This window comes from Pangasianodon hypophthalmus, chromosome 25, assembly GCF_027358585.1.
Source record: "Pangasianodon hypophthalmus isolate fPanHyp1 chromosome 25, fPanHyp1.pri, whole genome shotgun sequence".
In the NCBI taxonomy this organism is placed as follows: Eukaryota; Metazoa; Chordata; class Actinopteri; order Siluriformes; family Pangasiidae; genus Pangasianodon; species Pangasianodon hypophthalmus.
Window position 1 is genome coordinate 1,607,084 of NC_069734.1, and position 15,270 is coordinate 1,622,353.

Here is a 15,270-nt window from a genome sequence, read left to right on the forward strand (position 1 = left end):
ACAAAATCAAATGAACATAATCATGAAGAGATTACTTCAAGTGGGAACATTTTCAAGTGTTATATTTTGTCTTAGTAACAAGGAGAGATAAGTGCTACACTTCAAAACCTGCTTTAACACTGCAGCTTAATTTTTTATTTTTATTATTGTTTATTTATTTTTAGCACTAGCGTCTTACTGATAGATATAGCCAGTCCAATACTAGGATACAGTCTGTCCAATACTATGCTCATTTACTCATACTCATAAAAAACACTCTTATACCAACATCTGATATCAGGTGACATAAGCCTAGTCTACACTGTCACACTAATGACCAGAGATCTGGTGAATGGTAACAGTAACTCTGCTTCAATAACCGTTGAATATTTTACTACAGCAAGACACTGACACATTTTTTTATTCCTTACTTATCTAATTCTTCATCCATAACCGACTCTGATCCTGTGTGCAAGACCTTTACACTGCAGTGGAATTGAGCTGATGGTCACACAGACTCCTAAAAATAATCTCCTCCACCGGTCATCAAACTCAGCGGGTGGACACTAGAACCTTTCCTCTCCTGACCTCGTGGAGAACGGAGACACCTGGTCAGGCCAGAAATAGAGGTGTGAAGGTTCAGAACATGAGAGCAAGTGTCACCGGATGACAAGCCAGCACTCATTTATCTTCATTTGGCCTCCGTTCACTGGCCTGTTGCTGCCTCTGCGTACAGAGAGATGTGTAATGGGACAAGCCGGATAATAAAGCTGACCCTGACGGGGAAAAAAAAACTTAAATGGACATTTTCAGACTGTCACTAAACTGGTGCAGGAGAGTTCCTCAGCCTCTCAGGAGGAGGAGTGTGAATGCTAATGGGAAGAGAGATTAGAGATGAAGTAGAATGTAGAGTTAGGCTGCTGTTATTTTTCACAAAACAGACAGAAAACTCTGATGCTTGTAAAATTCCATGTGGTGAAATAAAGGACAAAATGATCTGATGTATGAAAGACACATTTAAAGCAGTCGGTGAGTATAATAGGCCACGCCTCCTTCTGTTCTTCACAGGGCTGTAGACATTTTCATTAGGTATGAGAGTGCAGAACCCAAGCAAACAGAGAACAGAGGCCACACCTCAGTGCCTTTACTCCTTCACCGGGACTGTAGGCACAGAAGCCACACCTCGTATACTAGTACTGGCAAAGAGGCCACACCTATTTCTGCACAATTCCTAGGACTGTAGACAGAGGTCATGCCTCCTTTACTCTGATTGACTGCACACAGGCCATGTCTCCTTCACCAAGGCTATAGACACACCTCTTTCACTGACACTACAGGAAGAGAGGCCAAGCCTTTTTTATTTTTTTTTTAATCACATCGACAGACAGAGAACAGAGGCCCTGTCTCATTCACTTGAACAGTAGGTCAGAGACCACACCTCTATCACAGGCGTATAAGGTTTATAGGAACTGGAGGTACAGAAGCCACTCCTCTTTTACTGGGGCTGTATGCACACAGGCCACACCTCCTTCACTTCTTTACTGGGGCTGTAAGCACAGAGGCCACACCTTATTTACTTGGACTGACAGATCAAGAACAGAGACTAGGCTTCTTTCACTCCTTCACTGAAACTACTGAAACTACTACACTCACATTACTGGGTCTGTAGAAACAGAAGTAATGCCTCCTCTGCTGAAAGTATACATTCAGAGAACAGAAGTCACGCCTCCTTCACTCCTTTACTGAAACTGTAGACACAGAGGACACACCTCCTTCAATGAAACTGTAGGTTCAGAGAACAGAAGTCATGTCTCCTTCACTCCTTTATTGGGACTGGAGACACAGAAGCCACACCTCCTTCACTCATCTATCGGGACTCTAGACACAGGAACTGCAGACACATAGGAGCCTCATTCAAAGGGGCTGCATACACAGAGGCCACGCCCACTTCACAGAAACTACAGGTTTAGAGAACAGAGGCCATGCCTACTTCCTTCCATCACTGAAAAGCTGTGTGTGTTCCTGAGCCATATGGTGAAGACCAACAGGCAGGCAGAAATTTGGCACATTCATACAGTTTGAGCTCAGCTGTGTGTGTGTGTGTGTGTGTGTGTGTGTGTGTGCAGCCAAGATTCAAAATGGCAATATCTGATACATGCGGGATCTGGAAAACGGAGCTCGGTGCCGTGATTCAGTCAGGGTTAATCACGTCGCAGGAGGCTGGATCCGAGCTCGGTCTCGCTTTGTAAACCTGAATTAAAAGAGTGAAGGGCCTCCCTCGGTTTCATGCTTTGGCTGTAAACAGCACAGTTAAATGTTATGTTCCTCATTATGGTGTAAGTGGGTTAGCATATTCATTTGCCGCTGAAGTAGGTTATACCTAGAAGCGCCTTCGCCACTGATTAGCATGGCATCAACAAGCAGTTTCTGCCCACGCCGGCCTCTCGACGATCCACGTGTGCCTTAGATAATGAAAATTAAAGCTAAAAACCACGTCGCTTTTCGGTCGCTTTCCTCTAGAGATTTGTGTACTAATTGTACTGAAAAATGGACTTAATCTGCATGCTTGCTCCATAAGAGTCCTCTGCGTTAAAGTTGATGGAAAATAAGGAAATAGTATTACGACTAATTAAGGCTAAGCAGAATAAATTATGCAAGTGTGCAATCCTCCAGGGGAAATGCTAAAAGGAAACTAGATGCTAAGTGTCTGCACTTCTGAATAGTCAAGCTTACATCGTATACTGCTTACAGAAAATGTTAAGTACACGCTAAAAAGAAAGTTACAACGCCACCATAATTGAAGTCGATGTAGTCAATGTATTTACTCCAGCTGGTTGCTGAGAAAACAAATTAGCATCACAAACTAAAACTGCAGGAGAGGAAAAGGAAAGAGGAAGCAGGAGGTCAGGGGCAAGACCTGGCAACCCGGGCCTTATATTCAATTACAGTCTCATTACAGCAAAAATAGAAGAGTACAAGTAGCTTAGAGAGTGAGTAATTATCCATCTCTTACTCCATGGGTGAGTTTAGTTCATTTATTAACATTTTTTGAAGCATTTGCTCTGTGTAGCAGTTCTCCAACAGCCACAAAAATCATGGTGAAATAAATTCTCTTATTTTGATCAATCGTGTTTGTTTATTAATCTACACAGTATGTATTTATGCAGACAGAGTTTATGCTGATTGTCAGTTGTTGTTTTTTTTTTCCTCAAATACATGACTTTGTGTTAGGACTGCACAATATATAATCTCTGAAATGTGATTACATTATTGGAAATAATATTATACATATATACAATAAACAAATTATATACAAACAAACCCTCCGACAAGCCATTTTAAATTTAATTATTAGTTTTTTTAAATCAAATATGTGATTGCTGTCTTTACCTGAGACACATTAAAGTATTTAATTGTATTTTATTTTATTTTATTAAATTAATGCAGGGCAGGCTTTAATGGTGACAGGCCAGAGTTATTATTATTATTATTATTATTATTATTATTATTATTGTTATTAACCAAATGTATAAATGCAGGACAGACTTTAATCATGACACAAAAGTTTTTTTTTCCTTTTCTTTTTCTTATTTTCTAATTTGTACCATTATATTTGTAATATTCTATTTTCATCCACACGGCCATCCATCTATAAGAAACGGTTATTCATTTCATAATTTATTTCTGTCGTGTTTTTATTATCGCTCTAAATCAGCATTATGGTTTACTGTGTTTTCTCAACATAAACATGGTTCCTTCCTGCTCACACACATCGTCCCGTCTGTGCTGTGAATCCTGTGAAAATCTGCGTCTGTTCCACGGGTCTGCTTCTCAGTGACGTACTGTACATGTAGTGGATGATTTGACTGTCAGATCTACACGTGAGACAGGGCTGGGGACGTGTCACACACGTGTAATTAACATGTCCTTTCTGGAGAGAAATGATAAAATCATGCAGAAGTGTGTGTGTGTGTGTGTGTGTGTACATGTGTGCCAGATGTGTGGTTTCGCTCAGCTGAGCCGAGACGGTCCGAGCCACTGAGCGTGATATGACGACATTTTTTCGTAAGCGAGCTCCCGGGAGGAGAAGTTTGTTCTTCATCACCAGAGAACGCTTAGTGTTAATGACATGCGCTGGGGTATTTATTTGCTTCAGCAGCTCAGAAGCCCCGCCCACACAGGAAGTAAGGAATAAAATACAATGATGCAGATTTACCGTTTACACCTCAAAGTTGATTATTTTCCCATAACAGCATGTCCCAGAGTGTATTATTCCTTTTATACCACAACTATTTTTTTATTTATTAAAAAAAGACGTCATACTTTTTTTATCCATTTATAGTTACATTTAAAGGTCATGAAACAAGTGAGTTCCTGTTCTCGTTTATGTTATAGCAGCTATAAACACACGTTCTTTCACAAGCCTCTTTTTTTCTCTCTCTCTTGAAGTTAATAAGACAAAAATAAATTCACACAGCTCTCGATACTGAAAAACAAAACTGTATTCAGTCCACGTGACCTCGGTGTAGTTAAAGCTTTTATTATTCAAAATATTACAGACTTCAATTATTACATATTACTATTCACATATTATTCACATATTATTATTCTATGTTTTATTAACATATCTCTATGTAATATTCTACACAGTATTAAGTATTATTAACAGTATTAAGTATTATTGTATGTATTATTAACTTATTACTATGCATTTAGTATTAATAACATATTTTTATTCAACTCTTATACATTATTTGTAGCAGTAGGTGTTATTGTTGTGTTTTGTGATATGCTTTTCAGCTACTGTGCACCACTGAGTTGAAAAACATCTCTTTATTTATGTTTTTTTTAATAAACTTGAACTTGGAAACTTGGAATCTCAGATTACGCAGTTTTCTCACAAATGCAGGTATCCTCAATTTAAATTCAATCATGTTATCATGTAAAATATCACTGAAAAGCAAATGGCTTTAATGGAGAATTTACCCAGTGACAGTATTTACTGTTAAATTACTCCAGGTTAGATCACTGGATAGCTCCGCCCACAGGCTGTACTTTCTCATGGACAATATCATTAAAATTTATAAAAGCTAATGGTTCTGCTCCAACCGTTACATCTGATCATCTGTGCAGACATTCTGCTCTGATTTTTCAGGTTTTTTTGTGTTTTTAGGGTTTTTCAGTTTAGGGTTAAAACCCAGCAGTAGTGTTCACACAGTCTTTTTAACGACAGATAAAAGAGAAATAAAGTACAAAGTGACGTGTAGAACGAAGCATCAGCAGAACATCAGGTTTTTGAAGCTGACAGATGAAGTTAAAATGTTTTAAAGACTTCCTGGAGTTTCTAAGTAAATTTCTCACAAAGCTCTGGAGGCCTGCCAGTGCGCTCATTAATATTCACACCCCTCAAAGGCATGTCCGTGTTTTAAAGCGGTTTATTTTCAGAGGCCACGTGCTGTTTCATTGCCTTTAAGCGACTGACACTCAGGGTGTTTCATACAACGCGGGAAAAACAACATGAGGAACAATAGACACGTGACAGTGTGTCAGCTAACAGAGCTGACAGAAGAAGGTGTTTTTTTGTAAGAAAGTGGATGAAGTGTAACAAAAATCAGTAGTGAGGAACAGAGTGGGCTCAGAGGTGGGTGAAAGTTAATTCGTCTTAATTAATTCTAAAATTAGAAAATATATATATATATATCCCGATCAGCCATGACATTAAAACCACTGACAGGTGACGTGAATAACATTGAATATCTCATTACAGTGGCACCTGTCAAGGGTTGAGATATATTAGGCAGCAGGTGAACAGTGTCAGTTCTCGAAGTTGATGTTTTGGAAGCAGGAAAAATGGGCAAGCGTAAGGATCTGAGCGACTTTGACAACGACCAAATTGTGATTTTAACATTTGTAGTGATTTGATACATCAGTGCAACAATGATTTATGATGTAGTGTGCAATGTGAGAAAATAATAATAATAATAATAATAATAAAACCAGATTAGCATTGCTTTTCTGGAATATTGTATTAGCTCTGCTCGTACTGTTCCATCCACATTAGCCGGGTTTCTGTTGAGATGTTTGGCTAAAGTAAATGTCAATGTTTCCAAAAAAAATAAATAATAAAGCAAAAACGAAGCTCGCTAGCTTTCATGGCTTCACCGCAAATCATCGTAATTACTTCTGACATCATAACGATGTGTTTGTGAGCTGTTCCAGTGGCTTTGCAGACATTTTTCACGCTGAGCGTTTGCAGGTGTGTCCCAGACTGAAATCTAACTTCATCTGAACTTCTTCGTCTTTGGGAGAAGCAGACGAGGGTGTGTTTGAGAGGCAGGTGCTCGGCACAGAAGACGTTCTCGCTTGTGTTGGATACGAGTGCACCTGTGCGGAAAATCTGCTGTGAAAGTGTGTCGATGGGATTTGCACTCGATTTCACTTTCGCAGTGTCTGGAGTTGTAATGTTTGTTTTTTTAGCAGTGAAACTTTCTAGCAATGAAATCAATTAGCGCTTTTTTTGGGGTTCGGAAACCCGTCTAACCCGAGCTTCATGATCTTTATACTCCGATAAATTACATCAAACAATACACTTTTCCAAGATGTCATCTGTATCATGATGGATTTATATACATTTTATCTTTTTACTACTATTATTATTATTTTTTTAATTAAATTGATAAACTCTGATTGGACACAGGTGAAATGATGTTAAAGGTTTTGTCCTGAATTATAAAATAATATTTTCCCTCCTTTTCAGTGTTAAATAATTACATTTTGTAGACATTAAATAAAAGTAAATATCATTGAAATCAATTTTATTTATTTAAATTAAGTCCAATTTGTATCCAAGTTAAAGAAACACAACAAAATATAGCAGGATGTGAATTTTCCAAATCTAATAGAATCAACTCACCGAAATATTAATACTTCTGTATTAAATCAGTTGATATTAAATGGTTTCTTATATAAGAGTTAAAGGAAGGAAAAATGGGTAGAATATTATTTACACAATTTTTAAAGGCAAGCTCATGTTTCTTCTCTGTCAATAAATAAATAAATAAATAAATAAATCTATTAACACCTGGCTATTTATTTATTTATTTATTTATTTTAAAGCTTGTCTTGCAACATGGCTAGTTTTCACAGCCTTTCATCCCTTCATCTGGCTGCTGCCATTCATCATTAAACCAAAAAAAAAAAATCATAGTGGCACCGAAACAACAAATGAAAAAAAAAAAAAAAAGAACGTTGTAATGGTGTAAGTACACGCTGTCTGTGTGGTTGTGGAGAGGAGTAAAATATTTGCTTTCTGATAAAAGCTTCTTTCACATTGTTAAAATGATTCGTATTATTTATAAAATAAATTTCACTGTTGCATTTACGTACAAAGCGTTTTATTTCGAACTGTTACATTCACAGTTTGATTTCGACTGAAAATGGAGAGAGATAAAACTTGGTTTAAAGTCGTCAGCCCTCGTGGCTGGGTTTCAGGGTTGTTTTTTTTGGTGATGGAGATAAAGTGTGATGTGTAGTGAAGTGGGAGTGGTAATGCATCACATTTCCATTCGCTCTCAGACGTTCAGCGTGGAGTAAAAACGCCCTTTTTATCTTTCTCCCATTCAAATCAGGTCTCGTGTCTGTCATTAGACAGCGTCCGGCACTTTTTTTTTGTCACATCGCCAAAGCTTTCGAGTTTGAGTCGCATTAGCTGCTGTGTTCTCGCTGCTCTGAAGAGGGAATCAAACAAAAACACGCCGAAATGGGACAAAATAATGGGAGCTGCTGTGCACATTCTCATTTCCAGAATGCTTTCTGATCATGAAAGCGATGCGAGCTGGGAGACCGAACACACACACACACACACACACACACACACACACACACACGATTAAACAATTTGCTCCATTCTGATTCTCAGCCTGTGAAAAGCGTTTAGACGTGGCTGTGTGGAACCGTGCATTAGAACATGTCTGTTTGTTGGGCGACTTTTGTTTTTCTTGTTTTCTTTTATTTATGATGTGAGTGTGAAGTGAGCTTTTAGCTCAGATTTACTGAAGACCAAAAATCATCACAGAGTTGCCAGAAAGACAAAAGTCTGACTTCACATCCAAGAGCTGTGTTTATTCCACAACTTACTGTTACCACCCCAGAGTTTATTATTTTCCTATTACAGCATGTCCCAATCCATCCATTACCCATTTATCATTACATTTAATGCTGCGGAACGTCTGCGAAATGAGGTACTTCCTGTTCTCAATTCTGATATCACAGCTATCAACACTTGTTCCCTCACCATCTTCTGACAAAACAAAAAGGAAATGTTTCTGATATTGGATTTAAAAAAAAAAAAAACAGTTCTTCATATTACACTTTTAAACTTTTTTGTTATATTAAATGCATTTTTAGACTTTTAGACACAGCTGAATCATATCAAAATGACTCTGAATCATATATCAAAATGACTGAATTGTATCGTATTCGTATATATCGTATCATATCGAAACAGAATTGTGTTGGATTGAAATGTTTCTGAATCATATCGCATCAAAATGCTTCTAAATTAGTTCTGATTGAAACGATTCTGAATCAGACTTTGCCGAAATGGCTCTGCATCATATATTCAAATGACTCTGAATCATATCACATCATATCAAAGTGACTCTGAATTGTGTCATATTGAAATGACTCTGAATCATATCATATCATATCATATCATATCATATCAAAATGACTCTACATCTTATCACATCATATGAAAATGACTCTGAATCATATATCAAAATGACTGAATTGTGTCATATCGAAACAGCTCTGAATTGTGTCTGATTGAAAAAGTTTCTGAATCATATCAATACAGTTCTGAATCATATCATATTGATACAGCTCTGCATCAAATCATATTGAAATGACTCAGAATCATATCACATCATATCAAAATGACTCTGAATCATATATCAAAATGACTGAATTGTGTCAGATTGAAAAAGTTTCTGAATCATATCATATCGATACAGCTCTGAATCATAACATATTGAAATGACTCTGAATCATATCACATCATATCAAAACAACTCCGAATTGTGCCAGCCATATCACATCGATACAGCTCTGAATCATATTGTATTGAAATGACTCTGAATCAAATCATAGTGAAACGACTCTGAATTCTGTTGAAATGAGTCATACCGTATATCAAAGTGGCTCTAAACTGAACCATATCAAAACAGACCTGAATCATACATCAAAAAGGCTGTGAATCATATCATATGAAAAAAAGTGCTTGATTGTGTCTTATTGAAATGGCTCTGAATCATATCGTATCAAAACAGCTCTAAATTGTACCATATTGAATATTGAATGGATTGTGTCGCATTGAAACGGGTCTGAATCATATCATATTAAAACACTCTGAATCATACAATCAAAATGGTTGTGACTGATTGAAATGGCTCTGAATCTGATCCTGCTGTAATGCATCTGGATCGTGTTATATCGAGTTATTCATTGGAATAAAATGATTTAGTTTTGATAAAAATGAACCCCTCAGAATGTAGTTGATCAGCTAAAAGCATAGATAATATAAATCAGCACTGATTTCTGTTAATTGCTTAAATAAAGATCAGTTCTTCATCTTACACTTTTTGACTAGACTATGTGGTGGAATTTTCCGCTATTTCATATCCACATTAGATGATCCATGGCTGAGATTCTAATCAGATCTGTTTGGATTTCAATAACGCTGCTCCTAAAAAGAGGCATAAACTCAAAGTGAGGCCTGTACAGATTTCTGGATTGAGTCGGTGAATCATTTGAAGGCAGACTCTATGCATGCTTTCCTCTCGACGATTCCTGACAGCCGCAGGATTCATTTCCACATAGAGTAGACGATTTCATGCTGCTCTGCCTGGAGGAGATGTGCCCCGAGTGGAAATCGGAACATTTTTGTTGTTCAAAACCCCCAAGGTTTTCAGAATAACACTTTCTCAGGTTATAAGATGGATCCACAATTCTCAGAGTGGCAATTTCGCAGGACTTCATTGGCCTTGAAAGATTATTTTTCTGCCTGTCTCTTATTCCAGGGCGAGTGAGTCATTCTGAAGAAAAATTTGGAACAAAACTTTGGAACAGGAACTGCAGGTAGCTAAAATATATAATATTTCATTGTATGTGCTTTTCAACACAAGGAATTTTAGTAATCAAGGTAGTAAACCAATGAGCAGAATAATCTCAACAATTCTATACAATTCTACAATTGCAAATTCACTTTTTTCCTAGTAATGGAAGTAGGAAGCAGAAAACAAGAAAAGATTCACTGATTTGAATCACGGATCCCTCGTAATCTACAAACAGTTCAGTTTCTGAGGTTTTTTCTTCAGAACCTCAAAGCTAATGTAGCTAAAAAGTTATCTGATTATATAATTACGACTTTAGAATAGTGTAAACTGCATACTTAAGTCATGACGCAGTCGCCTCAATCGGCTTTGTGGAGTTGTTTGATCATGTAATGGCTCTAAATCATATCAAATAGAAACATTTCTCAGTCTTACTGTATTAAAATGATCCTGAATTGTATCTAATGGAAACGGCTCTGAATCAAACAGCTCTATCGAAACGGATCTGAATCGTATCATATCTAAACGGCTCTGAAAGATATTATATTATATCAAAAGCACTTTTGAATCATATTTTATCAAAATGGCTCTGAATCATATATCAAAACACCTGTGGATTGTGTTGTATTATAAAGGTTCTGAATTGTATCTGATCGAAACAGCTCTGAATCATATCTTATTAAAATAGCTCTGATTCATATCAAAACAGCTCTGAACCAATCGTATCAAAAACAGCTCTGAATCATGTTCTATCAGAATATTGTATCAAAGTGGCTCTGAATCTGTAATATCAAAAAAATCTGAATCATATCATACTGAAAATGCCTCTGAATTATATCAAATCCAACCACCACTGAATCATATGATACTGCAACGGCTCTGAATCATATGATATTCAAATGCCTCTATAGAGTGTCCCAGAAGTCTCCATACACAGGGGATTGTGTTTGCCAGCAGCACGTCGGTTGTGTCTTCGTCAGTGGATGTTCGTGGACGTCCACTTCTCCGTGGGTCCGCAGCACTTCCAGTCTTTATGAATTTGTTAATAAGTTTGGTGATAGTGTGGTGTGTGTCGTGCTCGCCATGTTTCCTGTTGAAGTCCATCGCAACCTTGAGACGGCTTCCCGATCCAGCCATGAGAATGACTTCAGTACCTTCTTCTTTTGTCAAAGGCATTCTTAAAGACTATCTGAAAAAAAAAATACATATATATATATATATATATATAGAGAGAGAGAGAGAGAGAGAGAGACTTTTGGGACACTCTGTAGATTGTGTTGTATCGAAACATCTCTGAATCGGATTGCTTTAAAATGGTTCTTTTTTCAACAACACAGCAACAACAACAACGACAACAACAACAAAAACAATTAGGGAGTGTGGCCTAAAGTCTGAAAGCAAAATTATATGCAAGCACTAATTTGGATGATATTAGAATCCCAATTTAATTTATATATTTATTTTTTGCTTAATCTACAGTAGATGTCTGTTTTAGGAAACCTCAAGCTTGTAATATTTTAGGTTTGCAGTTTGCATGATGCTAAACTGTTGGCTATAATCTTCTATTACTTGTTAGCAACATCAGCCTCGTATCTCCAGCGCAGAACTAAAGTAGTTCAGAAGCTGATCAGCTACATTTTTTGCTAACAGAGACATTGTTTGTGTTTTATTTTTGTCCAAACTGTTACCTTAATATTGTTGGCTGCTTTAAATATTTTTTATGGAATAGGAAATGTGCACTCCAAGAACGGAGACTTTGATGGAACATGTGAGGAAGCAGAAGCCCACAGTTTCATGGGAGTGATTTATATTTGACGTTAAGCAAGTCTCTTGTTTTGGTGACCTTTGCGCCATACAGCTGACCACTATGAGCGTAAACCTAATGATCGCCACTGTGGCATTTTCTATCGGCAAAATGTCACTTTCAGCTTATTGCCTGACGGATAAAGCTCGAAGACTGACTTCACTTCTTTTTTTTTTATTATTATTATTATATTTTTAACCTTACTGTGAACAGCACATGGAAACTCCCCAAGGAAATATGTCAGACTGCAAAAAAAACCCCAACAAAAACCAGATAAAGAGGCGTATTTAATATTTGCGCCTCCTGCGGTGTGTAGTGGGATGTTGACTGGCTTTCTCAGGATGAATCCATCATTAAGACATATCTGTGCTCCCTCAGGAGCGTCCGTGCGCTGATTACTCCACATGCCTTTGATAAATTGAGCATAATGACTGATTAATTAATTGTGTAATCATCACAGGTTGAGATCTAAAATAAATAATTATTTTTTTAAAAAATCGAGCTGATGACATGCAGCAGATAAAGAGAGTGTCGAGTACCGAAAACCGGCAGCTTTGGTCAAACTCGTGAGGTCTGAGATTGCAAAGTTTAATTAAGCCATAATTAGACTTTTCCCTTTCAGACCTATAGGAACCCGGGGCTCTGGTTAACTTCAATAATTGCACTGCTGGAAGCCAAGTCTTTTTGTCACCCACAGATAAATTACATACGATGAATAAAGCGTAATTACGAAGGAAAGACCAGAGTGGCAGTGCGTCGATTAAAGATTTATGCTGGGTGGGCGGGGCTATCTAACCAAATGTTTCACAAACTTCTGAAACGTTGTGTTTTTCACTATTTCCACTGAAGGAGGTCTAAAGAGTGGGTAAAATGGAGGCTGGTAAAATGGGCGTGGCCTCTCAGTCTTCAACGCTATCGCTATACAGTGTATGTGATTAAAAATGAATTATTTCCTCCTCACAGCTCCAGGGTCCTGGATTTGATCCTGATCTCGGGCTACCGTCTCTCATGTTCTTCCTGTGTCTGTGTTGGTTTCCTCCATGTTCTCCGGTTTCTTCCCAGTTCCTAAAAACATGTCATAGGTGGATTGGTGATGCCAATTTACCCCTAGGAGTGAACAAGTGTGTGATTATGTGTGCGTATGGTGACCTGTAATGGACTAGAATCCCATCCAGGGTGTATTCCTGCCTCGCATTGGATATGCTCTGACTCATCTGAATCTTATCAAAACAGTACTGAATGTTATCAAAACAGCTCTGAATCTTATCAAAACAGCTCTGAATCTTATCAAAGCAGTACTGAATGTTATCAAAACAGCCTTGTATCTTATCAAAACAGCTCTGAATCTTATCAAAACAGCTCTGAATCTTATCAAAACAGTTCTGAATCTTATCAAAACAGCTCTGAATCTTATCAAAACAGCTCTAAATCTTATCAAAATAGTTCTGAATCTTATCAAAATAGTTCTGAATCTTATCAAAACAGCTCTGAATCTTATCAAAGCAGTACTGAATGTTATCAAAACAGCCTTGTATCTTATCAAAATAGTTCTGAATCTTATCAAAACAGTTCTGAATCTTATCAAAACAGCTCTGAATCTTATCAAAGCAGTACTGAATCTTATCAAAACAGCTCTAAATCTTATCAAAACAGTTCTGAATCTTATCAAAACAGCTCTGAATTGTATCATACTGTTTAAATATGGCTCTGAATCATATAATAACAAAGCAGCTCTGAATCGTATAAAGGCTCTGAATCATCACATGGAAGCAGCTCCAAAATGTATCATATAACAAAATGGCTCTGAATCATACTATAACAAAAGCTCTGAATTGTATAATATCAAATAGCTCTGAATCATATAACAAAACACCACTGAATCATATCTTATCAAAGTGGCTCTGAATCACATTGTATGGAAACAGTTCTGAATCAAATGATATCATACTGTCTCTGCATCATATCCAGATCAAAATCGCTCTGAATCATTTTATATTGAAATGGTTTTGAATGGCATCATATTGAAACAAAATTGAACTGTATCATATTATTTCATACATTAGATACATTAGATCTTTTATCATTATATTGAAATGTGTATCATATCACACACCCCAATTCACTGTTCTAAGATCCGCTTTTATCTCTTTTTCACTTTCTTTGTAGTTATTTATTGGATCATTCGAATTTCTGACTTTGCTGTTCAGGTTTTCTAGTGTATAAATTCATGTTGAGGGAAACCAATAACATCAGCAAGAGTCTCAAGATTCCCGGCTCTTTCTGGCCGCGCCGTAAATCCTCTCTTCGAGAGAAAAATCCCCTGTAAGGCTGTGAAGAGTGTGAGAAACGCCAGGAATGGAGCAACTTGTAGCCTCGTAAGTGGGTGTATCTGCAAGCAAACAGTCATCCCTCTTTGCGCAAGATGGAGCAATAAATGATCTGTGTCTGAGCTCGGCTCACTCGCCGGCTGCGAAAGCCCTAATCATGGTTTTTACCAGGCTAGCCAATGACGCAAACTCAAACTCGCTTGCACACTTGTTGATGAGCCACCGGTTAAATCCGTCCTCCTGGGAATTGGCAGTATCTCCGAGCGCAGAGTGATCAAAGTGGAGATTCTGCGAGCAGCTTGGCTCGGCATCGGCGATAATGAGACAAGAAAACATGCGACCGTGATTCTCAGCCAGGACCTGCTGCCTCCGTTTAGGAGAGATTCCTAATTACCGTGCCGCTGCCCGAGGCTTTGACCCTGCTGTGATTATTAAAAAATGGCAGTGTGTGTGAGGTGGAGATGGAGAAGCACCTCTACACCTCTACAAGAGGAGCCATGAAGGTCAACGGTGAACTAAATAAAAAAATAAAAAGGAAAAGAAGAAGAAGAAGAAGAAGAATGCTGGCAGCAAAGATAGATTGATTTAATATTAAAGATGTATTAGTAATGAGGGGCCTAAGGATAAAGCACGCCTTCTACAGGATTCATGGTTTTGGAGTTACGCTAAAAAAGTGCACGAGTTTCTTACACTTTTTCCTCCGAAAGCTAGGAGGTGTTTTTTTTCTCTCTAAAAAGATTTTATGATTTAAATGTTCAATCATATTCGAGCTTTTCAGTGTCTTGAAATATGTCAAATCCATAACGCACAAACAGAACACTTCGACTCGCAGAGTGAAATGAAGATCTCCGAAGCGAGAACACGCTGAAGGAAAACACTCTAATTGCACCTTTGCCTCTATAACAAGCAGGTAACAGGGCGATCCATCATTAGCACTAAAGAAGTTATTTCCCCTCTCGACTTGTCGTGGCAGGGCCGCAGCTGCGCGATGATTTGGATAAATCTCAAACCGCCACAAACACATGTGTTCATTCCGCCGAGCTCGAAA